At 37.7% G+C, this 26,236-nt stretch overlaps 1 protein-coding gene and 1 non-coding gene across 2 annotated transcripts in view; one reads left to right on the plus strand and one right to left on the minus strand.

The window, feature by feature from the left end:
- Positions 1 to 26,236, plus strand: part of LOC122675629 (EGF-like and EMI domain-containing protein 1) — a 638,499-nt gene that overhangs the window by 412,767 nt on the left and 199,496 nt on the right. The window lies entirely within an intron of this gene.
- On the minus strand, positions 23,207 to 23,279 carry TRNAC-ACA. Its single transcript has one exon. It is a non-coding gene; the product is annotated as a tRNA-Cys (tRNA).

A 26,236-nucleotide genomic window follows, 5' to 3' on the forward strand; every position in this document is an offset into this window, starting at 1 on the left:
GAAAGTGGTCTCCCCGTCCTACTCCTATTTTTATAGCAACTATTAGTCTGGTAAGGCATGTTAAACTTTATATTCACTAATTTATTTATATGCAATTATATCATGTTTTAATTGAAATTAGTCACTCTTCATATACATAACATTTAGAGAAGTGATTTCCATGCTTTCATATAACTGATGTTCATTTCTGCACAGTATATAAGAGTAACGTGGGTTATTTGTGAGAATTAAGAGTTTGACACTGAATTAACACTGACTTCCTATTTACTGAGATGTAGCACTGGGGTTGATGGTGTGGGATGGAGCAACTTGCCAATAAAGAACTGCCTCTCTCAGTCCCATACTTCCTAGCATCTTTTCTTATTCATGTCTTTGAATGACCATTTGATATATATAGTGATGTTAATGATTCATTATGGTGGATTTTTGAACATGCAATGATCTCAGATTTGTTTATATATGTAATTTAATAAAAATAATAGAGGTTGTTTTGAAATTAAATCTATCCTAAAACCATTGCAAATGGGCATTTCATTTATGTGAGGGCACTAATGAGTCATTCATATGTATTTACTTGATGTTAACAGTAAAGGTTGGTTGGTTTCAAAGGCTATTGTGTTGAATGCTGAAGATACAGAGTTAAACAATCATTTAAAGAGACTGTTTCTTTGCATTTATATAAATTGTATTTAACTATTTGAATTGCTTTTTAAAATACAGATCAGAATTTTAGCAGACATTTATTGTAGCATTAAAATACATCTAGAGTCTACCCTTTCAATGGAATTGAAGCATTTATAAATGGCTAATCTTATTCCTTAACCTTTTCTCTAAAGAGCTATAAACTTGTGAAGTCTTCTGATTAGCTCAGGTACATGAGTATCCCCTTCTTTCAAGCATAGCAGTGAACCTAAAACACAGTTTCTAACTCATCCTGCAGGTAGATTATTATAATGTGTAAATTAAATGTACAAATAACTGCATGCCACTGAACACTGTGAGAATATATATATATAATTTTTATATATATAAAGGACATAAATTTTTCTTCTTTAACTTGTTAATGTCGGGTAAGATATTTAAGGCTTTTCAAAAATGTGACCATCTTTGCATTTCAGGAAAAAATTGATTTTGTCATTTTATTTGCTATTAAATCCAATTTGCTATAATTTTATCATATTTGCATCTATAACCATGAGTGAAATAGGCCAGTAGTTTGTGTTTCTCATTTGCTTTTATGACAGTGGTTCTCAAATGGAGGAATTTTGTCCCCCAGAGACATTTGGCAATGTCTGAAGACATTGATTTTCACAACTGAGGGGAGGGAGTACTATTGGCATCTATTGGGTTGAGGCCAGGATACTGCTAAATGTCTTATTCTGTTACTCTGATTGTACATATGCTGGACCTTATTCTATCTCACATACTGCTTTCATATGTTCTATTTTCTTTTCTCTCTTTACGGCATATGCTCAGTCTTATTGAATTTCAAATATCAACAATTTAACTTTATATCTTTAGAAGTCTCATTTTTCTCAAATAAGTAAGTTCCTTTATGTTGTATGTTCAATTTTTATACCTGTATCCTTTTGATATTTTGCACACAGATATTCTATATTCTGTGTCTGATGCTAATTTCTATGGTCCTTGTGTGGGAATCTAAAACTATTGCTTCTTATTTCCAGGCTACAAGTTAGACTCTCTTTTCTTTCATGCTGCCTATGCTTCTCATATAAAACTTCTCACAGAGCACTGTATTTGTTTAAACATTTAGACTATCTAGAATTACTTACAAGATCAGGACTATCTCCTAGGTAAGAGCCATGTCTTATCACTTTTTCATAACTACATCACAGGTGTCTAGTGCCTACCAGAATTCCATAAATGCTTACTGAATAAATGAATAGATGAAAGAGTACATGTCGAACCAGTCGGAAATGCATACAGACATAGTCAGTACACCTCTTATTTGTTTCCTTATGTATAACTTTTAATCATGCTGGGTTTGTCATTTAGAGTCTGACTAGTTAAACCATTTGGTTATTAGTAGGTCTGTGTAAATATTTGCTGATAACAGATCCGTTTCATTTGAAAGGGCAAATCACATTTTTACTTTTAGAGGGCAAATCAAAATCTTAGCTTGAAAATCCTGGCATTTATCCATGTGAAATATCTAAATTATTGGCATGGCAACATAACTAGTGTGACTCAGCATGGTAGTACCATGGAGTCAAGGGCTTTTTCTAAATTAATGGTAACTAACATTGCTGTACATTGTAATCAGTGAACTGACAAAGATAATGAATACTGAGTGGACTGTTTGGATATAGCTTTCCATTTGGAAGAAATAAATGAACCTAAAGGTATATTGTTTAATGAATTGACAGTCAAAATATTTTAAAGTAATTTGATAATATTTTAGCCAACTTTTTTCTGAAAAACATTAGAAATAGTATGAATAAACAATGTATCTCAGCAAGCTGTTATTATATATGGAACTATAGAATTTTTGACTAAAACAAAAGTTTTTATAGGTGGAATCCCAAGGAAATTAAATGATTTGAACACTCTCAACATGCTAATTGATAGACGAAGTGATACTGGAAACCAAGCTTTCGTATTTCCCCTCTGTGAGATTGATAGACAGTATGAACTGCATACAGAGCAGATTAATCAGAACCATGGAGTCTAATTGCTACAGAGGCCCAGAAACCCTCAGCTCATAGAGGCTACAATCTACAGAGGAAAGAAATTAAAACCTGAAGAAACTGATTTCCTCCAATTCCCAGATGGTTTATTTACTGAGCTAAGACCAAAATCAAGCTCTCCTTTTTCCAATTGCCATTCTTCCAATTATGGTCAATAAGCACTTATTGGTTCAGCATCGTGTTGGGGGTAATCTTAAGAGTACTAAATTAATGCAAAATTTGGTTTCTTTCATCATAGTGTTTCAGTATCATTAAGCATCGAGATATGGCCCGTGCTGACTCAGTGGGTAAAGAATCTGCCTGCAATGCAAGAGACACTGGAAATGCAGGAGATGCAGGTTTGATCCCTGGGTTGGGAAGATCCCCTGAAGAAGGAAATGGCAACCCACTCCAGGATTCTTGCCTGGAGAAGAGCCTGGTGGGCTATAGTCCAAAGGGTCACAAAGAGTCGGACACGACTGAGGGACTAAGGACACACGCACGAGTAATTACGCTATATGCTCTGAGAGCTCACCCAGGTCTGCTCCTTATCTCCAACCAGCACCAAATCTAAACGATCTGCTTGTTTATCCTGATACTAGACATCTCTGATCAGGGAGGTTCTGCACATCCTTTTCACAGTTTTGATAAGCCTGTCTATCAAGAAAGCTTTTCTTATGTGTAATCTATATTCCTCCTGCTGAAGTTTAAGCCTAAATTTTATTTTCTTCTTAGCTCAGAAAGACTTAACAAATCAGAACCGTCCCCCCCGATATTAATTCTTCACACACTGACAGAGCATTTCTGTGCCCTCCTCAATTTACTAAAAGCATTGTACCAAATACTGGAAGCTGTTGGCACTTGAAGAAAAAATACTGCCTATCTATCTTTCCACCCCTGTATGTATCTGTCCATCTATCTACATATGTAATACACACATCTTAGTTTTTGAGTTCATAAAATTCACTAGAAGAAATAATTATTAAGGATTTATTTACTTTTCTGTGTTGCTTCTTTTAATAGTCATTTATAAAGGTCCTCTTGAACTTCTGCTGGTATTAGGGAGCATATACAGATACAAAGGTGGTAAAGAATCCACCTGCAATGAGGGAGACCTGGGTTCGACCCCTGGGTTGGGAAGATCCCCTGGAGGAGGGCATGGCAAGCCACTCCAGTATTCTAGCCTGGAGAATCGCCATGGACAGAGCCTGGTGGGCTACAGTCCATGGGTTTGCAAAAAGTCAGACATGACTGAGCGACTAAGCACAGCACAGCACAAAAATAGTAATACTAGCTGCCTGACCTCCTTGCGCTGACAAGTCTGGTGGCGGGGCGGGGGGGGCGGAGTGGGGGGGTGGGGAGAGATATAAATATAAAATGAAGAACAACTTGAGAAAATTCCCATACAGCGTATCCTCATATATTAAAAATTTGTCTGTTTTGAATTTATCAACACATTTATAATATGGAATTCATTATTTTGAAAAAAACTATGAATCACTTAAAATTCTTGGGATTTATCATATTTGAAACATAAAACTATACAAATATCTTTCCTTTCATCCATTCATCCATCTAACAAATTATGTGTCTGGCCCATATACTGTGGACCATGTTGAACAAAACACACACTTTGGGTTTGAATATTTAATCTGACATTCACTAACTATGAGATTTAGGGGAAGTTACTTAATATCCACAGGCTGTCCCTTCTTCATCTATCAAACCAGAATAACAATATTTAACCTGATGTGAACTGAGAGATTAAATGAGATGTTGTAGGCAAACAACTTGGTTGGTGATAAGGCTCCTTTCCCCTACTTCATGACCATAAGAAGAGGGATGTTATCACTTCTGAGATCACTCATTCCCTTCTTCCCAGGGAAGGAGTTACTTCCCTCTCCGGGGAGTTTGGAGAAAGGAATATAGAATTCAGTCTACCTTCCTGTCTCCTCTTTAGGATCTGCAAAAGACCTTCAGGAAATGGCCATGCTGGTCTTCTCTGATGCATGTTTAAGTAGGTCAGGACCCCCAGATCGGGAAGACATAAGTTTTCCAGTTACACTTGTAACCAGCTCTGAGCATTTGCCTAATTCTGCATACATCTTTAGGAAACTTCTAAATCCTTTTCTCCAGGTTCCACTTTAACAAAAATCAAGTTGCTATTTTGTCTACCTCTACCTATTTTGGATTAAATCGCAATTAATTCAAAAGTCAAGCAGGGAGTACCCATTTGTTAACGTATCTTTTTATATACTAACACCTTGCATTAGCCTAATACATAATAGGTGCTCAATTTTTTTTTCATTTTTCCCTCATTTTAAAAAAATTTCCTCCTATGCTATATGTTGCTGAATATAAAAATATGTATGAGGCGGTTATCTTTCTCTCACCAAGGAGCTTCCAGGTCAATAAAGGAGATGAGTATAAGATAGCAGGAGTAGCTATGTGCAGGCACAAGGAAAATGCTATGGGAATTAGCCAGGGAATGAGATAACCCACTGTTGAATCATAGCAGGAGTAACTATGTACCGGCACAAGGAAATGCTATGGGAATTAGCCAGAGAATGAGATAACCCACTGTTGAATCATAGCAGGAGTAACTATGTGCCGGCACAAGGAAATATTATGGGAATTAGCCAGAGAATGAGATAACCCACTGTTGAATCAAAATGCCACAGGGAACAGTGAAAGTGAAAGTCGCTCAGTCAGCTCCAACTCTTTGTGACCCCATGGACTTAGTCCATGGGATTCTCCAGGCCAGAATACTGGAGTGAATACCGTTTCCCTTCTCCAGGGGATCTTTCCAACCCTGGGATTGAACCCAGGTCTCCCACATTGCAGGCCTATTCTTTACCAGCTGAGTTACAAGGGAAGCCCAAGAATACTGGAATGGGTAGCCTCTCCCTTCTCCAGTGGATCAGGGAACAGGGACAGGCACGAATCATTCAGTCCTGGGACTGAACCACATTCCTTCCACTTCTTTAATTTCCTTAAAAAAAATTCCTATCGGAGTACTACTTCGTACTACTTGTCCTGCTGTCTCTCTTCCTTCTTGTTTGACACTGGGAGGCATCTGAGATTTGAACAGCAAAGCTGCCTCTGCCACAGCACAATCATTCTTTGTAGAAGCTCTGGATGTTTTCTTAAGTATCTGCGTCTCTTCATCTAGAGAGAAAGCACATATAATTCAAATCTGAAACTCTGCTATGAAAATGGAAATCCACTTTATCTCTTTTGAAGTTAATCTTTTAACTAAAGCCCATCATTTCTCCCTTAGTAATTCAGAGTAATCATTTCAACACCTCAGCTTTCAGCTAATACCTATTACAGTCAAAAGTGTATTTGGAAGTGAAACAAGCTAGAAGAAACCGTAACTGATATAGATTCTCCAAGATGAGCTGGCTCACTACCCAAATTTCATTAGAGGTGCAGATCTATGGCGTGGTTCTTATAATAGGTGGGGCTTCCCTGGTGGCTCAGATGGTAAAGAGTCTGCCTGCAATGTGGGATACCTGGGTTTGATCCCTGAGTCAGGAAGATCCCCTAGAGAAGGAAATGGCAACCCCTCTAAATATTCCTGCCTGGAAAATCACGTGGATGGAAGAGCCTGGTGAGCTACAGTCCATGGTGTCACAGAGGTGGACATGATTGAACAACTAACATTTTCTTTCCTATAGGTGATGCCAAAGGAGGGACACTGGAAGAAAAGAAGTCCCCAAAGTATGAGGCTGATAAGCAAGACATTGCTTACAGGGTCTTCTTGTTGGTAATATGCCAGGACAAAAAACCTATGGCAAACCTACTGTCTCAATAGCTCCTGACACTTGCAAAAATGATGAAACAGAACAGCCAATCAGGTCAAATGTCTGTATGGGAGTGTCTGGGAATGGTGGGCAGCAAGGGCCTTCCAGAATTTGGCTCATGTTCCTTAAATTTTACTGTTTATCAGGAAACATAATATAAATGTATTATTCTTAAGAATAAAAGCTTTTAGTTTCATTCACAATTATTTTGAGTTTCTCTATTTGATACTCTTTAAAATGAGCTGATCTTTCTGAAAAAAATATATTGTTACATTTTTCATTTTTTTTCTAAGAAAAAAATCCCCAACTGAAGCACCCTGCCTGAATTCAGATTTTTGTTTTCCCTCTCTCTAATATTTTTTGCAATATGGAATCACACCCTCCAAAAGATGAATAGGATCCTGTATTCTAAACAGTGGTCTTTTTAGACCTGTGAAATGTGGAGGTTTGGTTCCTACCTTTCAAGACCCATATTATTTTCTGTTACTGTCATAAATAGTAATGGATAACTAATTCTTAAGATTTTCTTGCTCAAAGAAATTCTTCATTGATTTCTAAAACATGGAAGCATCAATTTCTAAATAATGGAAGGAATCATTAAGGGGAACCCTGAATATATGTGTGTTTAATTTTTAATCAGGAAATAAGCCAGTTAAAATTGATAGCTAGTTTGCTATTGGCTTTCATGTGTCTATTTTCAGTGACCTTCTAAAGGTCAGAATTTCCTCACTATAGGACCTCATAGAGAGAATTGAAACCACTCATTTCTGAAAAAAAATGTATACTTTAATTCATAAATTCAAATTAAGCTTATTATTATTAATCTAGTTCTTCATTTATTCATAGACCTAGTATACACTTCCTTGAATACAGGTAATATCAATATAAAAAGACATCACTCATTTCATTTATTGTGGATACACTTGATGGTAATTCCACATGCATCACCAGTAAAAACCAAGCACGTGAAAGATGCATATTTATTTGCGCTTTTACTTTATATCTTCTATACAAGTGTTTCACTGGTAACAGTATATGCCTAAGAATAGGAAATACTGTAAACAGGCAGTGTGCCATACTATTACAAACATCAACATTCATGTATTTTACCATTCCCCACAGGTAGCAGATATATTTAAAAGATTCATATCTGAGAATTTTTCTAGTTCTCAGTATTACCTTTGTTAAAAGGGGTTTGGTGAACCTCTGGCATTATATATGAAAGCTTATGGTTCTGTGATTGTTCTTCTGAATACTCAGGATAATTGATCATCAATTGTTATTTGCAGTCTGTCTTGCGGACTGAGAAAGGCAGCTAGATTTTTCTAAAACCTATTGATAACTCTCCAATAGTAGACAATCTGACAATGCTGAGTGGTCCTGCTTGTGATAGGAGACCTTCATTCCCTAGCACACACCTGTGATGGGGAAAGGAATTAGCCTTGGTTGGTTCAAATTTGTCACTGGGTCCTGCTGCTGACCACCATTTCTGAGTTGGGGTGGAGAACCACAGAATCCAGCTTCCTATGACTCTCCTGTCTGTGTGGGTATAAAAGGTCAGGAGCAGGAAGGAGGAGAAATGAGAGTAATCCTTGAAAGGAGTGCATTTTATATGTATATTTATTCTGTAATTAGGGCTTCCCTGGTGGTCCAGCAGTGAAGCACCCACTTGCAATGCAGGAGATTGTATGAATACAGAGTCGACCCCAGGGTCAGGAAGATCTCCTGGAGATGGAAATGGCAACCCACTCCACTATTCCTGCCTGGGAAATCTCATGGACCGAAGAGTCTGGTGGGCTACAGTCCAAAAAGTCGCAGAGTCAGACATGACTGAGTGACTAAACATCCACCACCATCATGCTGTAATTAAGTACCTGCTTCTTAGTTATAAATTTCTCTAACAAGCTTACAGATATGGGGCACTTCAAGTCTTACAGTCTTCCCAGCAATAGCACAAACACTTCAGCAGAGTTCTAAAAAAAAAAAATCTTTTCTCTGCTTCATGTATATTTAATATATTTTGAGCATGACCAAAATGACCCTTGCTAATTAATCAAAAAATGTTGACAAACTAAGAAAAAAAGGTGATTATAAATTGCTTTTCACTCACGAGAAAATAAGCTGGTTTAAAAACAATTTGTTACGTATATTTGAACAAGGTAACTATCATCTTTTGCATTTAAATCAGTGATCATAAAAGATGGCATGACTGTAAAATTCAAGGGACCAAAAGACCTGAACAAGTCATCTATTTGTTTTTATATGATTTCTACTGTTTTAAATAATCATCACATTTTGGAGGCTTGACTGAGTACTGAAAACATTAAAACCACAGCTGAGAAAATTAGGTTAATTATAATTCATTAGACGTTGTCCTTATTAAAAGTGAGCTGATTTAATCCCTATTAAAAGCCTTAAGGCATGAGAAAGCAAAATAGCTATGTAAAAGTCTAGTGTTCTCAAGGATGAGAAGATACTACAGTTCAGTAAGACCTGAAATGCGTATAGGAATCACTCTGCGTGCTTAGTTGCTCAGTCGTGTCCAACTCTCCAACTTCATAGACTATGGCTCGCCAGGTTCCTCTGTTCATGGGATTCTCCAGGCAAGAATACTGGAGTGGGTAGCCATTCCCTTCTCCAGCAGATCTTTCTGACCCAGGGATTGAACCCAGGTCTCCTTCATTGCTGGCAAATTCTTTACCATCTGAGCCACCAGGAATCACTTTAGATCTTGCTAAAATGCAGATTCTCTTTCAGCAGGTGTGAGATCAGCCTAATAATCTGCATTTCTAACAGGGTCTCAGGGCAAGTGATTCTGTCATCATAGACCACCCTGAGAAGAAAGCCTTTTGTTAGCTTTTCTTTCAGTTCACTTGTTAAATAATTGTTGCTGCTGCTAACTGCTAAGTCACTTCAGTTGCTAATTAAAATAGGCCATAGGAAGGGTTACCAAATGGTGTGATACCTGCTCTTCTCAATATTTTAAAAACTTCTCTTTTTTCTTATTATTGCTAACAATGATGACATTTGTTTCACATAGAAAGATAAAAGGTGATAATAGTGATATATTTGTATAGCACTTTATACAGTATAATAAACTTTTCTTAAAAGCCAATTTTATTGAAATGTAATTCACATACCTTCTAATTAATCTTTTGGAAATGTACCATTCATAGTGTCTAATACATTGAAATATATATACAGTTATTACCACAGTTGATATTAGAACATTCCTATCACCTTAAAAAGAAAACCTGTAGCATTTAGTATCACGTTCCTATCTCTCCTTTATTCCCCTCTAAACCTAAGCACCCACAAACCTACTTTCTGTCTCTATAGATTTCTCAATTCTGGACTTTTATGTGAATCTAATCATATAATATGTGGCTTTTTGTGACTGGCTTCTTTCATACAAATTATGTGTCAGAATGTCCTTTTTGAGGCTAAATGATATTCTATTTTATGGAATAATATTCCATTCATTTTTACCACATTTTTAAAATCCATTTGTCATCTGATGGACATATGAGTTGTCTCCACCTTTGGGCTATTATGAATACTACTACTATCAATATTGATGTGCAAGCTTTTGCATGTACATATTTTCATTTCTCTTGGGTATATACATAGGAATGGGACTACAGGTTATATGGTAAGTCTGTGTATAATTTTTCTGAAGCTTTTAATGTATTTATTTTTCTTTTAGATAAGACTTAGAAATATATGTACTTTTATGGGTATGCATATGGATAGATAGACATCAAACAATTGTCTTCATGAAAAGAGGTCCATGGTCAAATAATTTTGAGGAACACTGATACCAATACTCCCTTAAGGAAAATCAGGCAAAGGAGGAATCATTTAACTTTGTTTAACCCAGGTTTCCCAAACATGTTGGGAAAACATGTTTGGAAGTCTTTAAAAGTAAAATACTTATATCTCAAGGATGTAGTATTTTATAGAATGCATTTTGAGAAATTGTTTAATTCCATGATATAGATTGGGTTTTCCTGGTGGCTCGGATGGTAAAGAATCTGCCTGCAATGCAGAAGACCTAGGATTGATACCTAGGTTGGGAAATGCCCTGAAGAAAGGAACGGCAACCCACTCCAGTGTTCTTGCCTGGAGAATCCCATGGACTGAAGAGTCCATGGGATCCATGGACTGAGGAGTCCTTGGGATTCAGTGCATGAGTGGCAAAGAGTGGGTCACGACTGAGTGACTAACACTTTCACTTTCATGATATAGATTAATTGTTCTTCCAGATATAGAACTGTTGGATGGGGCAGAGTATATTCAGGGAACTCAAGAATGACTCCTTCAGCTAAAGAGCAAATGGCTTCAGTTCAAGAACTATTCTATAGGTACGTGGGAAGAAGTATGTTTTTCAATGGGAGATATTTGAATAGAACAATAAGGGTATGAAACTGTGATTTCTGAAAGTTATTCTGGCCAAAATATATAGGATGAAATGGAAAGACAAGTGTACATGGAAATGGTAGGAAGATCACTGAAATCCGAGTACCAAACTCTTTGTAAATAAGGTGTTAAGTAATACAGAATAAATTATTGATAGCAGAAATGCCACTTGCAATATAATAGAAAAAATATTGAACAGAGATATCACATATAAACCAGATTTATTAGCATATCTGTATAAAAATGTATACTATAGTAAGAAATTTTCAGTCCTTTTCCCTCCCTCATATCTTATTTGAAAATCAGTGCTTGATTTCTGTGTATGACCTGCCATGTGTTTTGATATTGCCATCTGGCAGAGCCTGCTTATCATCTTCATTATGGACCTAGTATTTCTTTATGCTGATTCCTAATTTTCTTCATTAAATCCTAAGTTAAGCCAATTTCAAATTAATGAGAAATAAGATTAAAGATGAAAACTACCTCTGAATGTTATTATTAATTATGTTGTTGGGGCACACTATTTAGCACTGCTCAAATCTGGTTGTAAATAAGTGCTCTCTTTGAAGAGTTGACCTGCCTTTACTTTTGTTCCTTTTAGTTTAGTCACTGTTTTCCTTTGTCATTGGAGTTGGAATTGCCAGATGGTTTGCAAAGAGTGAGCAACAACATTTTTTTTAAAGACTCTTTATATACAAACAAGTTAGCAAACAAACAAAAAAGAATGTTAACTCAAATTAAAAAAAAGTTCTTAAGAAACAAAAACACAGGCATAATATGAGTGTAAATTGTATCATCTTATTTATAACAGGAAATGTATAACAAATATGGGTCATAGTTCTTAAATTAGCAGAAAAATGGATCTCTAGGATAGCTACACGTCGTGAGTGTAACATACACAGCATTGCAGACAGCCTTCCGGCCAGCATTTTTTTCTTTAGCTATAGCTATGTACGTTTCCATTCATTTTCACAAGTGGTGCTCTCCAGTATCAGTAGAGATTTTCCCTTGTTGCCCACATGAATAATTGAAGATCGCTGATGTGGACATTAGGAAACCACTTTGGTGACCACTTCATATCCCCCTACTCAGAATATATACCTTCCCTTCTATGGGCTTCCATTTCCTCATCTGTAAAACACTTTCACGTCACTTCAATCCCATTTGTTAGATTTCTGTGACACATTATAATATGGTTCCTATATCAGTCCAGGTCCAATTACAAGAGACAGAAAACAGAAATTTGAACATGAGGAGTTTAATACAAAGAATTGTTAACCATAACAGGAGATCAGCGTGAAGAGGACCTGGTCAGTAAGAAAGGGTCCAATTAGGAGAGAAAGACACCAAACAGTAATTTAACATGAGAAGGTTAATACAAAAAATTATTAACAGAAGGTTGGAGTACAAAGAATTTGGTCACTGAGAAATAATAGAGAACTTTAAAGGATAAAGGATTACAGCTACTACCCCAGAGCTAAAAAGTAGAATACCTGTGGAAGAAACTCCCCAAGACTGAGATCCAGACATTGTTGGAGAGGGTGTGTTCCTGGCTCCCTGGATGGCAGAGAGGCCACTGCTGTAGAACCTGCTGGAAATATGACCTTTGGAACTTGCCTGAAGAAAGGAAAAACTGCTAGAGGAAACTGTTCATGAAGAGGTGTCTCTTCTCTACACTGTCACCCAAAGTGTGTGTCAGGGGAAGTGCTGGGTGTTGGGGACTGCTGACCACCGGTCAGGGCAGGAGCTGGAGCCGAAGAAGCTGCCCGCATTGGCAGAGCTGTGGACGAATGCAGCGTCCTAGTGCTAGAGGAGCTGCCTGCGCTGCAGAAGTGTGATGCTGGGCAAACAGCCTTCAGTACAAAACCGAGCGATAGGAGAGCCTGCACCCTGCAAAAGCCAGATGCTGGTGAAGACTTAGAAATATATGTATTATATTAGGGTTAGGGTTAGGGTTAGGGTTAGGGTTAGCGTTAGGTGCTAAGGACGCCAGGCGGTGGAGAGGCTGCATCTCGAGAGGGAGCTGCCCCCAGGAAGGAGTAAACCCTTCTTTACAATCTCTCTCCAGTGCCCTCTACTGGCCAAGCTTAACATCCTGTCTGCTCAGGAAAGAAAACCATTTAAAAGGCCCAGATCCATTTTCACAGAGAGGACAAAAAGTACATTTGGAGCTGGGGAGTAATGAATCAACAACCAGCACAATTCCAACTATGCTCATCCTACACCATACAGGTGCTATAAATACATGTCACTCCCCTGAAGGCAAAGATGCTTCCCCTGCCCATTGACAGCTTGATCATGTGACTTGCTGGTGCCAATTGTGTTTGAGTGGAAATGATACAATGCTGGCTCTGAGCAAGGTTTTAATGTGACTGTGCAGTTCAGCAAGGCCTCTTGCATCATTGCCCTCTGCCCTATAGAAACTGAGTCCCCGCACAGAGGATACTCTTTTTTAAAAAATTAATTTTATTTCATATAGTTGCTTTACAATGTTGTGTTAGTTTCTACTGTATGGCAGAATGAGTCGGCCATACATATACATATATTCCCTCCCTCTTGGGCTTCCTTCCCAGGTCACTGGAGTGTTAAGCAGGGCTTCCTGAGCTATACAGTATGTTCTCATTCGTTGCCTATTTTGTTGTTACTGTTGTTCAGTCGCTAAGTTGTGTCTGACTCTTTGTGACCCCATGAATGGCAGCACACCAGGCTTTCCTGTCCTTCACTATCTCCTGGAGTTTGCTCAGACTCATCTCTATTGAGTCCATGATGTCATCGAACCATTTCATCCTCTGCCACCCGCTTCTCCTCTTGCGCTCCATCTTTCCAAGCCTCAGGGTCTTTTCCAATGAGTCAGCTCTTCCCATTTATTTTGTACATAGTATCCATAGTGTATATGTATCTATCCCAATCTCCCAATTCCTCCCAGCATGTAAATAGAATCTAGAAAACTGGTATTGATGATTTTTATTTACAAAGCAGAGGCTATTCTTTCATCTGGGTCCCAGGGTAAGGTCCCAGAGCTGAGTGGAACCACGGCCAACCTATAGACCACTAAAAGAAGAAAAGGTCTGGTTACATGCCTGAGATTTTGCTTGTTTTTTTATTACCCCCAAAAAGGTGACTAATACAGTCTCCTTGCTTGACAAACAACTCTGATTTTGGCTTGGCTAATTATTATCATGCTGCATAAAATATAGTTCAAATCATTATGTTATTTTCTGATTTTACATATTTACCTGCCTTAAGAAAATAGCATGAAGAGATAAGACCTGTCCTTGGATTGAAGGAAATCCATCCCAGCAGTGTCAACCTGAGAGAAGTCTCCAGAGGCTTGCTAGCTGGTATTTTCCAGATGACACTTTCTTGGGTGTAACTCCCTGGTGGAAGAGTAGAAGTGGAAAGGTTACAGTTAACTGTTGCGTTAATAAAAAAGGCTCCTCTGCACTGCTCTCACACTTGTCTTTTTGCCAGTGTTGATGATCAGCTGTCAAGATTTTCATTTACTTCATTTTGCCTTATCTTAATCAAATGTCTGCAAATCAATTGGGATACTGGCTTGTGGTTTATCTTTGGATAACTTGCCGTTCTTAACTAGACTTTATAGACTTCCATACAACTTTTTGTTAAGGAAGGGGTTTTTTGACAAACGATGTTGTAAAACTTATTCTTCAGTTCAGTTCAGTTCAGTCGCTCATTCGTGTCCGACTCTTTGCAACCCCATGGACTGCAGCAGGCTAGGCCTCCCTGTCCATCACCAACTCCCGGAATTTACTCAAACTCATGTCCATTGAGTCGGTGATGCCATCCAACCATCTCATCCTCTGTCATCCCCTTTTCCTCCCATCTTCAATCTTTCCCAGAATAAGGGTCTTTTCAAATGAGTCAGTTCTTCACATCAGGTGGCCAAAGCATTGGAGTTTCAGCTTTAAAATTGGCTTGAACATATTCTAAATCATAGTAGGGCATTAAGTTTCATTTTTCTCAGATGTCTTAAAGATAATGTGAAAACATTTTCTAGTATTTTTATTTTTGAGCAAGCTTGCCTATTAACTATCTATAAATGGATGTTGTATACATGCTCAGTCACTTCAGTCATGTCCAATTGTTTGTAACACTATGAACTGAAGCCCTCCAGGATCTTCTGTCCATGAGATTCTCCAGGCAAGAATGCTGGAGTGGGTTGCCATGCCCTCCTCCAGAGGATCTTCCTGACTCAGGGATTGAACCCCTGTCTCCTGCGTCTCCTGCATTTGCAGGTGGATTCTTTACCCACTGAGCCACCTGGGAAGTCCATAAATGGTCATCTCATTCTTAATCTTAAGCATGATGAAAGAGTATGTGTAATCCTTGGATATGCTTGCAAGAAATATTTGGAGGAATATCATATCTGCCAGGCTGGAGAGATTTGACTTTCTATGGAAATGTTTGGTAAGGTAAATCTTGCTTTGTCTTACATCGTCTGCTATGTGATTTAAATTCTTTGCCTACTAATCACAAATCTCCAGATCTGGGAAATAGAGTTCCCTAGAACAGGCTATATATTTTTTATTGCCATCTCGAATCAAACTGATGTCATTTATCATGAGAGGACTAATAAAAGTCACATTCTATATTGAAACATCCCTGTATTTTATGGACCCATCTGATAGACCCTTAATAAAGTTTTAAAACAATCCATAATAGATTTTGCAAAAAGCTCAAATCCACCAGCATTCTCATTAACAGCCCAATTTGAAGCTCTACTTTAGGCATGATTATCTGCCAAATGTTAGTGGGGTTGTTTAATATTAAAAGACTAGCTGAAGGGACAGAAGGCTCAATTATTTTTTAAAAATCCAGTTAAATTGCTATTTAGAGTAATTTAACAAACAAAATTGAATTTTGTTCTGATTTTCAAAGTAAAGATGTGTATTCATCTCCTCAAATATGTAGTTCATTGAAAATGCCAACTAAGTGATTCTGCATGAGAAGAAATAGTTGATTAAAAGAAAAAGATCCCATAGCTTGTTAAAACATAAATGTATTACAAATGACACCATGCTCACTCAATGTTTACCCAGTTAACTATATGTTATAAAATAAAAAGACCAGAGTTTTTGCCCCACGTAATATTCACAGAAAGGACCAACAATGAGCAAATTCAACACATGCAATTGTCTTTTTATTGACTACTCTATCTGGGGAGGCTATCCTTTGGGGCTCAGACCTGTTTACCAAATATTCACTTAGCAAGACTTTCCTACCTTAGTAAAAGATATTAGCAGATTAAAACATGAGATAATCATCAAAAAGAATAACAGTTATCTTTGTTGCAATGAAATGTGTGCAGAACACATTTCATTGTATTAATCCTTGTGTATATGTATGCAAGTGTATGTGTGTGTTTAGGTATTGGAAACATGTGAATTAATTTGCAGCAAATTATTAGGAATATGGCTTCATGATCTGAGAGAGGAGGCGAGGACAGTAGAAAAGGAAGAAGTTTTATTTTCAATTGTTTCTCCTCTATACTATTTATTATTTTTTACCTTGAGCTTATAATATTTTTAATGAAAATAAAGCCTTTTTCAAAATGGCACTATTAAGTTTCCTTAAATTTCACTGTTTTACATCCAGTAAAAATATTCAGAGAAAAACTGAGAAAATATACATTATTAAATTCAAAACACAGAAGCAAATTTTTATTATTATTATTAACTACAATGAAAGGAAATCCAAACCATAATTACTAGATGATTAGGACTCATAGAGGATTTAACAACAAAAATACAGAAAGAGACTTAATACACCTACTACCAGTTATCCTTCTCTGCTACACATATTAGTGGAACTTTAGCTAATATTCATTCTTTATTGTACAACTTAGACATTAGACACCATTTTTGTATACTTTTGGCATTAAGCTCAGCCACATATTCAGCTATTAGTATGTTGGTTGAGCCATTGAAGTCATTTTGGATCAGGTATTAAGATTTGGAATTATAGAATTAGAATAAACAATAATTTACTTTTTTTCATAAATCTTAGTTTTTAAATCACAAATGTCTAACTCTTGAATCTATTTATTTTAGAGTTCTGATCATTTATCCAAACTAATTTTAAATTCCCAAAGAATTATTAGGCCAGATGTAGGACAAAGTTACAAACATATCATATTTGAAATCATTTCTCTTCCAGCTTTCATTGGCTGTCCTCATTGTTTCATCCCTAATGACTACCTTATCCTGGATGAGACAAGAGGATGAAATGAGATAAATTAACATCCTGGGCTCTTGGGTACAATTCTGTCGATGGCAGTTTTACCTGCCCTGCAGAGACAATCTAGTTTCCTTGGAAGTATTACTTCTCTTACTTTAGAAAGTGCTACCCTGCCTTACTATGAAAGGCAACAATTACCTAACTTTTTTTTCACTTTGATGTATCTGTTTGCTTTTTTGGATATTGCGTCTGGGCTATTATTGTAACTTAAAATTCCAAACACTAGCTTAGACAATATCTCTATATGCCAAGCAGCACCTGGACTTTTCAAGTTAGACTGTATATGACTCACTCCCACTTATGTTCATGGCGTTCTCTATGACCAAATCTGCAATATCCCTTTTTAAAATTTTGTTGCTCAGTTAGTGCTAATTTTAATTTGCTATTTTCAATATGAAGGGAGTTAGAAACACTCTCTTTCAGGTTAATGACACCCTTTCAGGATGATTTGGGGATTTATTTTTATATCAAGATCATTACTCTTTTTCTAAAGCTAGAGGAAAATAATTTAGGATCATTTTGGAATATCCATCAGATGATTTGTAATTTGGAACTACTTCAAGCATTCTTTTTTTTTACACAAATGAAGACATTACCCAAATTTTCTATGAATATCCTGATTTAATGAGCTTATTCACTTTAATGAAAGCAATTTATTAAGGGCATTTGTTGTTCAGTTGCTAAGTTGTAACCAGCTCTTTGTGACCCCTGGACAGCAGCAGACCAGGCTTCCCTGTCCTTCACTATCTAAGTTTACTCAAACTCATGTCTGCTGAGTTGGTGATGTCATCCAACCATTTCATCCTCTGTCACCCCTTTCTCCTCCTGCCCTCAATCTTTCCCAGCATCAGGGTCTTTTCCAATGAATTAACTCTACGTATCAGGTGACCAAAGTACTGAAGCTTCAGCTTCAGCATCAAGGGCATTACTAAATGTTTATTTATTTGTAACATTTATTATTTAAATAAATTTTATATGAAAAATATATATTTTAGTTAAAGTGTACCAAATCTTGGTTCAGGAAATATAATCCATATTTTCCCTCTCTCTGGCAGACAGGCAATATGAAATATAATTATAATAAATTAATTTTGGACATTTAATGGCATTAAAAGCCTCTCTTTTTACTGTCTTTTAATGAGAGAATGGCAACCCATTCCAGGATTCTTGCCTGGAGAATTCCATGGACAGAGGAGCCTGGTGGGCTACAGTCCATGGGTTGAAAAGAGTCGGATATGACTGAGTGACTAACATACACACAGTTAGATGGTGGGTTAAGATTCCACAGGGAGCCACTGGAAGTTTCTTGAGGATCAAAATCTCTTCTCATCCTGGCTGAGTTTTGGTGCACTGGTTGGCAATTGTGTACTCCACTTAAATATCAATAGAGAGAATCCTATGGCTAATGACTGGATGGGACTTCAAGGACAGTTGCAATGATCCCAGGAGTGGCCCTGTAGGTAGCTGCCATAGACAGTGGGCCAGGTGAGAGTTGGAGTTATAGTAAGATAATCATTACATTTATTGCCAGAACTAGGAAAACTCGGAGAATAAAGGGAGGGATACCTACATAATTAAAATTCTATAAGTATTGAAACATAAAAAAATCATGACATGCCATAAGATAAATATATGTGATTTATAGCATATAATAAATTAAAGCACAAGAGTAGCAAGGACATTCATACTACTCTCTCTAAGCTCTGTGTGGCAAGAATTTTCAGCCTCCCATGAACGAGCCTATAATTTCCCAGGTTTTCCACTGACCCTGCCATCTGAGGGCTTGCTAGAGCAAAAAGACTATTGGAGTCAACCTTCTATAGATTTTAGAGAACAGTGTGACGTAGTTGATATGTGGGTTACACCTGTAACTCCTGGAATTGTTGGAAGTATTAAGTTGAATGGGATAATATGTGGGAAATGCCTATTGTCCTTCCAATCTGAGTGCCCCCAAAAATGTCAGCATCTTTTTCCTTCTTTTTAAACCACTCACCAAACACTCACACAACATTTACACAAATTCACTTCACCTTATCTTTATTATAGCTAGTGGTTCCCATGTTTGTCTTTCTAGACTCAAAGGTCCTTGAATACAGATCTTTTCTCACACATCCTTTTATCTACCCAGGGCCCAGCACGTTGTTGGATCACGGAAAATAAATGTTGGCTAATTGATGTTTCTGATGCTCCCCGAAGAAGAGCCTACTTTTCTAGCCATCCCACTTTAAAAAGGAGAAATAATATATAGTAGAGGATGGCAATTCACTGGGTTTTTGAGCTTGAGGGCACTAAGTGTTAAAGGCAGTTGACTGTCTTTGTTCAGATGGACACTGGCAGCTTCTCATCTATAATTTGGTTTCCTGAGTACATCTACTCTCCAGGCACCCAATTCACTGTGAAGAACAGGCTTGGTTTTTCAGCTGCTAGTATAGCCATTAATAGGAATTCATTTGAACCTCTGTGTCCTTGCTCTCCCAGCCCCTCCACGTGAACCAACACATTCAGACTCTGAGTGGACCGTGCTCAGGTCAGAACATGAAGCAGAAAGATCAGGGCCAGGCTTTCTGAGCCCAGCCTACTCACCCCAGTCTCCAGGATATTCCTACCAGGCACATGTACACCCTTTCCCAAGTGGAAATAACAGTGCTGTGGCATGCTTTTACTCTTCAAAAGGATCACTAGTCTATGCCAAGTTTCATTTTTGTTTTCAGATTTTTTTTTTTGCCCTAAATATCTATAGTAGTGTAGATAAACACATTGTTGAGTAACACTTTGTAATTCATATAATCTGCTATCTAGGTAGAAGGCATTATTATTGCCATTACCAGTTGGGAGGAAAATGGGGCTTAGAAAGATTAAAAGATTTGCCTGTGATCAGTAAATGGTAGAGTCAGTCTTTTTTGTTTCTCTAAATCTGCTTCTCTTTCCACAGTGCCACCTGCATCTCTGTACTTAATGTGCAAAGATATTTATAATCCCTCTAATGAAAAATGTAAGTTGAAAATGTGAAAGCTAATATCCAGCAAATGCTTCCTTTAATAAATATAATAAGAATTTAGTGAGAAGATGTTCCATTGCTTTACTTTATGCAATTATAGTCTATTTTTTATGAGTGTGACCTAGATCCCAGGTTTATGAGCGTTTTTAAATGCAGGTTCCAAACTAAGTTCAAGTCTATTTAAAATTTTCTAGGCTGCTTTGATTTGTTTCTGGGTCACGACTGCTGTTTACAGACATTCTGAATCTGGGATCATTGGAAGATTTTATTAATGAATCCTTCTCAAGCTGTTGATCAGTGAAATAGCACAAATGCATATGAATGTTTGTCTCTGGGTTGCAAAGCGTGTCATAATTCCTAGCGTCCCAGAAGACCTGAGAGGTTTGGTGCCACCCATGCCGTCTCTTAGGGAGCCTGATTTAATGTTGTATATTTCTTTCTCCAGACATGTGGGTGAAAGCTTGCCAGTGAGAGCAGGTAAGGGAACCAATGGACCTAGAATAGCAGATTAGAAAAATTTTACTGTTAGTTAAAGACAGACAGAAATAAGAATAGATTTTGATTATTGACTTTTTTCACCTTACCTGCTCCTTTGACTGTGTATAGAGAGGCCTCTTGACTTTTGCTCTGAAGAGGAATAGTACCTTTTTTTCTTTATTTCTTCAAGCTCCCTCTCATTTCTTTCCTTCCTAAAATTTACTTTTCCTTTGTGAAATAGTCTTAAATCTGTGGATAAGGATATACTTTGTTATATCTCTTTTTCTTAAAGTATCCTTCGCTATTATACAAAGGATATATGTTTCTCACAGAATACTTAGAAAATAGACATTTACAGAAAAGATTTTTTGGTGAATTTTCATATTAAATGTCATCTTCTAATAATTAATCTTCTAATTCTAATGTCAACGTCTAATACAGAGACTTAGTATTGATAAGTAGACAATATTTTTAAAAATTAAGAATAGACAAACTTAAAGAAAATAAGACAAACTTTTCCACATTAAAGACAAAAGACACCAATTCACACATGTGTAAATGGGTGTGGATGGAGTTGGCTAACTTCAGACTTTGCAAGTTCCAAGTCTGGAAACAGGCAAGATAATAGGAACTGGACTTAGAGACTGAATAAAACAAATAGTGATGTTATTAGTTTGTTAGGGATACCTTACAAAATTACCACCAGCTGAGTGGTTTAAACAACAAATTTATTGTGTTAAGTTCTGATGGTAGCACTTTGAAATTTAAAATGTCAGCAGAGCCATGCTGCAGGCATTAGAGGAGGCCTCTCTCCTAATTGTCATACCTTGTTGGCAATATACAGTGTATGTCAGCTTGTACAAAAGAAGCATCATACTCATCTCTGCCTTCATCATCACATGGCATTCCTTTTGGAAAGTTTGCAAGTATCGGGTTAGAGGCCAGTCCTTCTCCAGTATGATCTCATCTTAACTAATCACATCTGCAGCAACCCTATTGCCAAGTAAGATCACATTCTGGGGTACTGGGGCGTTAGGGAGAAATACAATTCAACCTACAAAATAGGATACCAAGGTCACTCTCCTGGCAGGAAACCAAGAGCCAGGAAAGGATTTCCCTACCTTTGGAAGGAGGCTGACTCTAGCTCCTTGTTCTAATTTGCATACCTCAGATGTGGAGTAATCAAAACTAGACCATCTGCTTGTTCAGAAACTGTCTATGGTAGCCCCATTCCAGGAATGTTATTGTTTAGTTGCTGAGTCATGCCTGACTCTTTGAGATCCCACAGACTTTAGTCCACCAGGCTCCTCTGTCCATAGGGTTTCCTAGGCAAGGATACTGGAGTGGGTTACTGTTTCCTTCTCCAGGGGATCTTCTTGACTCAGGGACTGAACCCAAGTCTCCTGCATCTCCTGCATCAGCAGGCCGGTTCTTTCACACTGAGCCCCACGATGCATGTGCGCTAACGTAACACCTGTTCTCGAGAGTCTAGGTGCTGCTGCTGCTGCTGCTAAGTCACTTCAGTCGTGTCCGATTCTGTGCGACCCCATGGACGGCAGCCCACCAGGCTCCCCCATCCCTGGGATTCTCCAGGCAAGAACACTGGAGTGGGTTGCCATTTCTTTCTCCACTCCATGAAAGAGAAGTCGCTCAGTCGTGTCCGACTCTTAGCGACCCCATGGACTGCAGCCCACCAGGCTCCTCTGTCCATGGGATTTTCCAGGCGAGAGTACTGGAGTGGGCTGCCATTGCCTTCTTCAGTCTAGGTGCAGGTAACCCCAAATCCGAGAGAAGAATCTCTACAATTTTTAGAATTTTAGTTTATGACCCCTTTTTCAGATTCACATCTGCCACTTTCCTTTCCTTCCAGCAAAGGAAGTAAAATGCTTTCACACAAATTAAAGTTATCAACCAAAATTCTAAATCCCATAGGGAAGACAAAAAACAAGGGAAAGAGCTAAGAAAGCTCAACAGTTAGTCAAGGAATTTAGTTTCTTTGGGCTTCCTTCATAGCTCAGTTGGTAAAGAATCTGCCTGCAATGCAGGAGACCTGGGTTCAATTCCTGGGTGAGGAAGAGCCCCTTTAATCAAGAAAAAATAACAAACCAATTATAAATGAGTTTTAAATAAGTATGTTCAAGATCATCAAACAGAAAGAAAAAGGAATACTTAAAAGGAACAGTGCAACAAAAAATGGCAGATGTGAATCTGAAAAAGGGTCATAAACTAAAATTCATAAAAATTGTGGATGTGCCTGTGTGTGTGGTATTTGTGTGTCTTAAGAATTGAATTAGTTCTGAAAATTTCATTTAGCATATAGTCAAATGATACAAAGAGATAAAAACATGAAAGAAGAGTTAAGATATATAGATTTATATTGAGGAGTTATAATATATGTATATTAGGGGTCTCATAAATAAGAAGTGAAGTGAAATGAAGTCACTCAGTCGTGTCCGACTCTTTGTGATCCCGTGGACTATAGCCTACCAGGTTCCTCCATCCATGGGATTTTTCCAGGCAAGAATACTGGAGTGGGTTGCCATTTCCTTCTCCAGGAGATCTTCCCAACCCAGGGATTGAACCTGGGGCCTCCTACATTGTAGGCAGACGCTTTACCGTCTGAGCCACCAGGGAAGTTCCATAAATAAGAAACAAGGGGAAAATGGCAGAGAAGTAATTTTTAAGGAGATAATGGTTGAAAGGTGTTTTTTTCCAGAACTAGGCATATACACATATATAGTTATCTCCAGTTTGGAGATGAACACTTAAGTATTGTGGAAGTAATTTAAATTCATACCTCTCTATGTTTTAGTGAAACTTCAAAACATCATGAATAAAGAGAAAATTCTAAAAAACAGCAAGATAGAAATGACAAATAGCCTAAAATGACAGATGATTTGTCACAGGAGAATCTAGAAAAAAATGGAGCAAGATCTTCAAAATAGTGGAGAGTATACAGTCAATCTTCATTATTTGTGAGTTCACCAACTAACTAAAATTTATTTGTAACACCCAAATCAATACTCCCAGTGCTTTCCCAGTCATTCAAGGACATACACAGAGGAGCTAAAAATTTGAGTCACCCAATGCATATGTTCCCACCTGAAGTCAAACAAAATAACTTTCTGCCTTCTTGCTTTAGCTTTCAACCTGTAAACTTGTAAAATGTGTGTGGTTTTTTTTTTTTACAGTCTGTTTAATGGCACATTTTTTTCTTGTATTGGTGCTTTTAGCTGATGGTTTTGGTGTTCAAAATAGTCCAAAAATACATATTAAATATGATGTCTTAAAACAGAAACACATATAAAAAACAGTTTTATGTATTGATTAGTTGGTGAAAATGTTGTGACCAGAGGCTTGCAGAAAGCTAACAATATTCCCCTTTGGAAATATAATTAAATCTCCCCCAGGAGTTAAAATCGAAAGAATCAAGTATATTCTTCATACACTTGAGCAGGGCATCACATTCTTAGCAAGAAACTAAAAAAATAGTCACTTTGCACATGGACATTCTATAAGTTTGGTTGTATCACCTAATGTTTAAATAATTTGGGATTTAGATTTATTTCCCACATTGTCATATATGTAGCAAAGAGCCCACCTATAAGAACATCTCCTTTTTACATTAACCTAGGGTAGGCATCACCTTTCTTGGGTTTAATTGCTGTTAAGAGAGTTTAATATACTTTAAATTTTAAAGAAATTACCTTAATAAAAAGCACTTCATGTATTCCTTTTGGACTGTATATGCCTCCGTTGGCATTTTTCAACTTCCAGCGGTGTTAAGATTTCTGCAAAACCCAGAGAGAGAGCCCTTGGTTAGTTGTTGACAAGAAGCAGCTGTTTTCCATGGGAGATCAATCATTATTTTTTGTATTTCTTATTTAATAACCTTATTTTCAATGTGTCATGTCCTGCTGAGGGGAAGTTCAGGGGACCTGTCATGTAACATAACTGGACACAGCTTGAGTTTTGAAGCCACAGACCTTCAACTGAAAAATGAAGTCCAACATTTTATTCTCTAATGATTTTGCTATAATAATAATAATAATAATGAATGTTACAGAGACAAACAGAATGTAGATTGAACTCTTTTGGATGGAAATTTGTGTTAAGTGGGAATAGAACAGACTTCAGGAAGTTTTCTAAGTTCCCTTTGTTACTTTAAGCTTTTTTTGTTTTTGTTGCTTCTGGTTTTCTGCAGGATAATACTTTCACCTTTAGCAACACCCGCTAGAGCCTCAGTGATCTCTACCTTATCAAAGACAGAGTAAGGAAAGGCAATGATTCCTCTGATTTAATTCCTAGTATTACTGGAAGTAAACTCTCCCAGAGAATTTTATTTAATTTTTATCAGTTTGTCTTTGGCTAAAGGGATTTCAGACATTCTGAAGTAGGAGAGAGAGAATTTGGGTAAATCCTCCTGAAACCCCTTAATAATAATGAAAATAATAATAGAAGCTAACACTTGTTGACTTCTCACTAGGTACCAGGCACCGTGCTATTGACAACTTTTATCCTCAAGACATACCCATGGGTTAGGCACTGTTACAAAGATCCATTTTTACAGACAATAAAAGCTTGTGTGAGTGCTCCGTCGTTTCTGACTCTTTGCAACCCCATGGACTGTGGCCCACCAGGCTCCTCTGTCCATGTGATTCTCCAGGCAAGAATACTGGAGTGGGTTGCCATTGTGTTCTCCACGGGATCTTTCCAACCCAGGGATCAAACCCCAGTCTCCCGCGTGGCAGGGAGATTTCTTTACTGACTGAGCCACCAGGGAAGCCTGATAAAAGCTTCGTGGCCTTGAATTACCAACAGCCTCAGCATCTCTTGGAAACTTGTTAGAAATGCATATTCTCAGGCCCCACCCAGACCTAAAAAAAACCAGAAACTGGGGAGTTAAAACAGCAACTATTTTAGCAATTCCTCTGGGCACATCAGATATCCTAAAGTTGGAGAACCACTGCCCTAAATGGTGCCTTTCCAGTGAAACTTCTCAGGAGGGTGTTTTTCGCTTGTGCTGACGTAGCAGAGGCTGTCTGTGCTGTGTTTGTATCTGTGTTCTAGTGCCTAAAAGTGTGCCTGAGTCATGAGAGGTGTTCAGTCAATACACACTTTATAGTTGCCGATCGATCTGTAATGATCCATCCTAGGTAGTTCTAAGTGGGGGACGAGATGATTCACTAATTCACAAGTCCACTTTATCCAGATGTATTTTCTCTTCTCACAGGTAGAAAAATCTGTAATTCCTTTCAAGCAAACATCAGGACTACCGAGACACCGGGGTCAGTGTGCGATGATGGGGTTTTCACGTGTGAATTGGGGCATTCTCCTTAAGACCTCAGGGCCTGAGCTGTGCGGTGCACGTAATTCACTGTGTTTGTGTTTGGACAGAGTGGGGATCAGGAGGGTAAGGGAGAGGCTTCTCCTGTACTCTAGCTATCCAAGGAGTCACAAATAAAAGCAGCCAGGCAGATGAGTTGTGAACACACAAATAATCATTAAAGCTTGAAATACTAATTTAGAGCAATAAGAGAAGCCATATTATAAAGCAGACCATAATTAATACAGTAATTTATGCAGATAGT

This window comes from Cervus elaphus, chromosome 19, assembly GCF_910594005.1.
Source record: "Cervus elaphus chromosome 19, mCerEla1.1, whole genome shotgun sequence".
Lineage (NCBI taxonomy): Eukaryota > Metazoa > Chordata > Mammalia > Artiodactyla > Cervidae > Cervus > Cervus elaphus.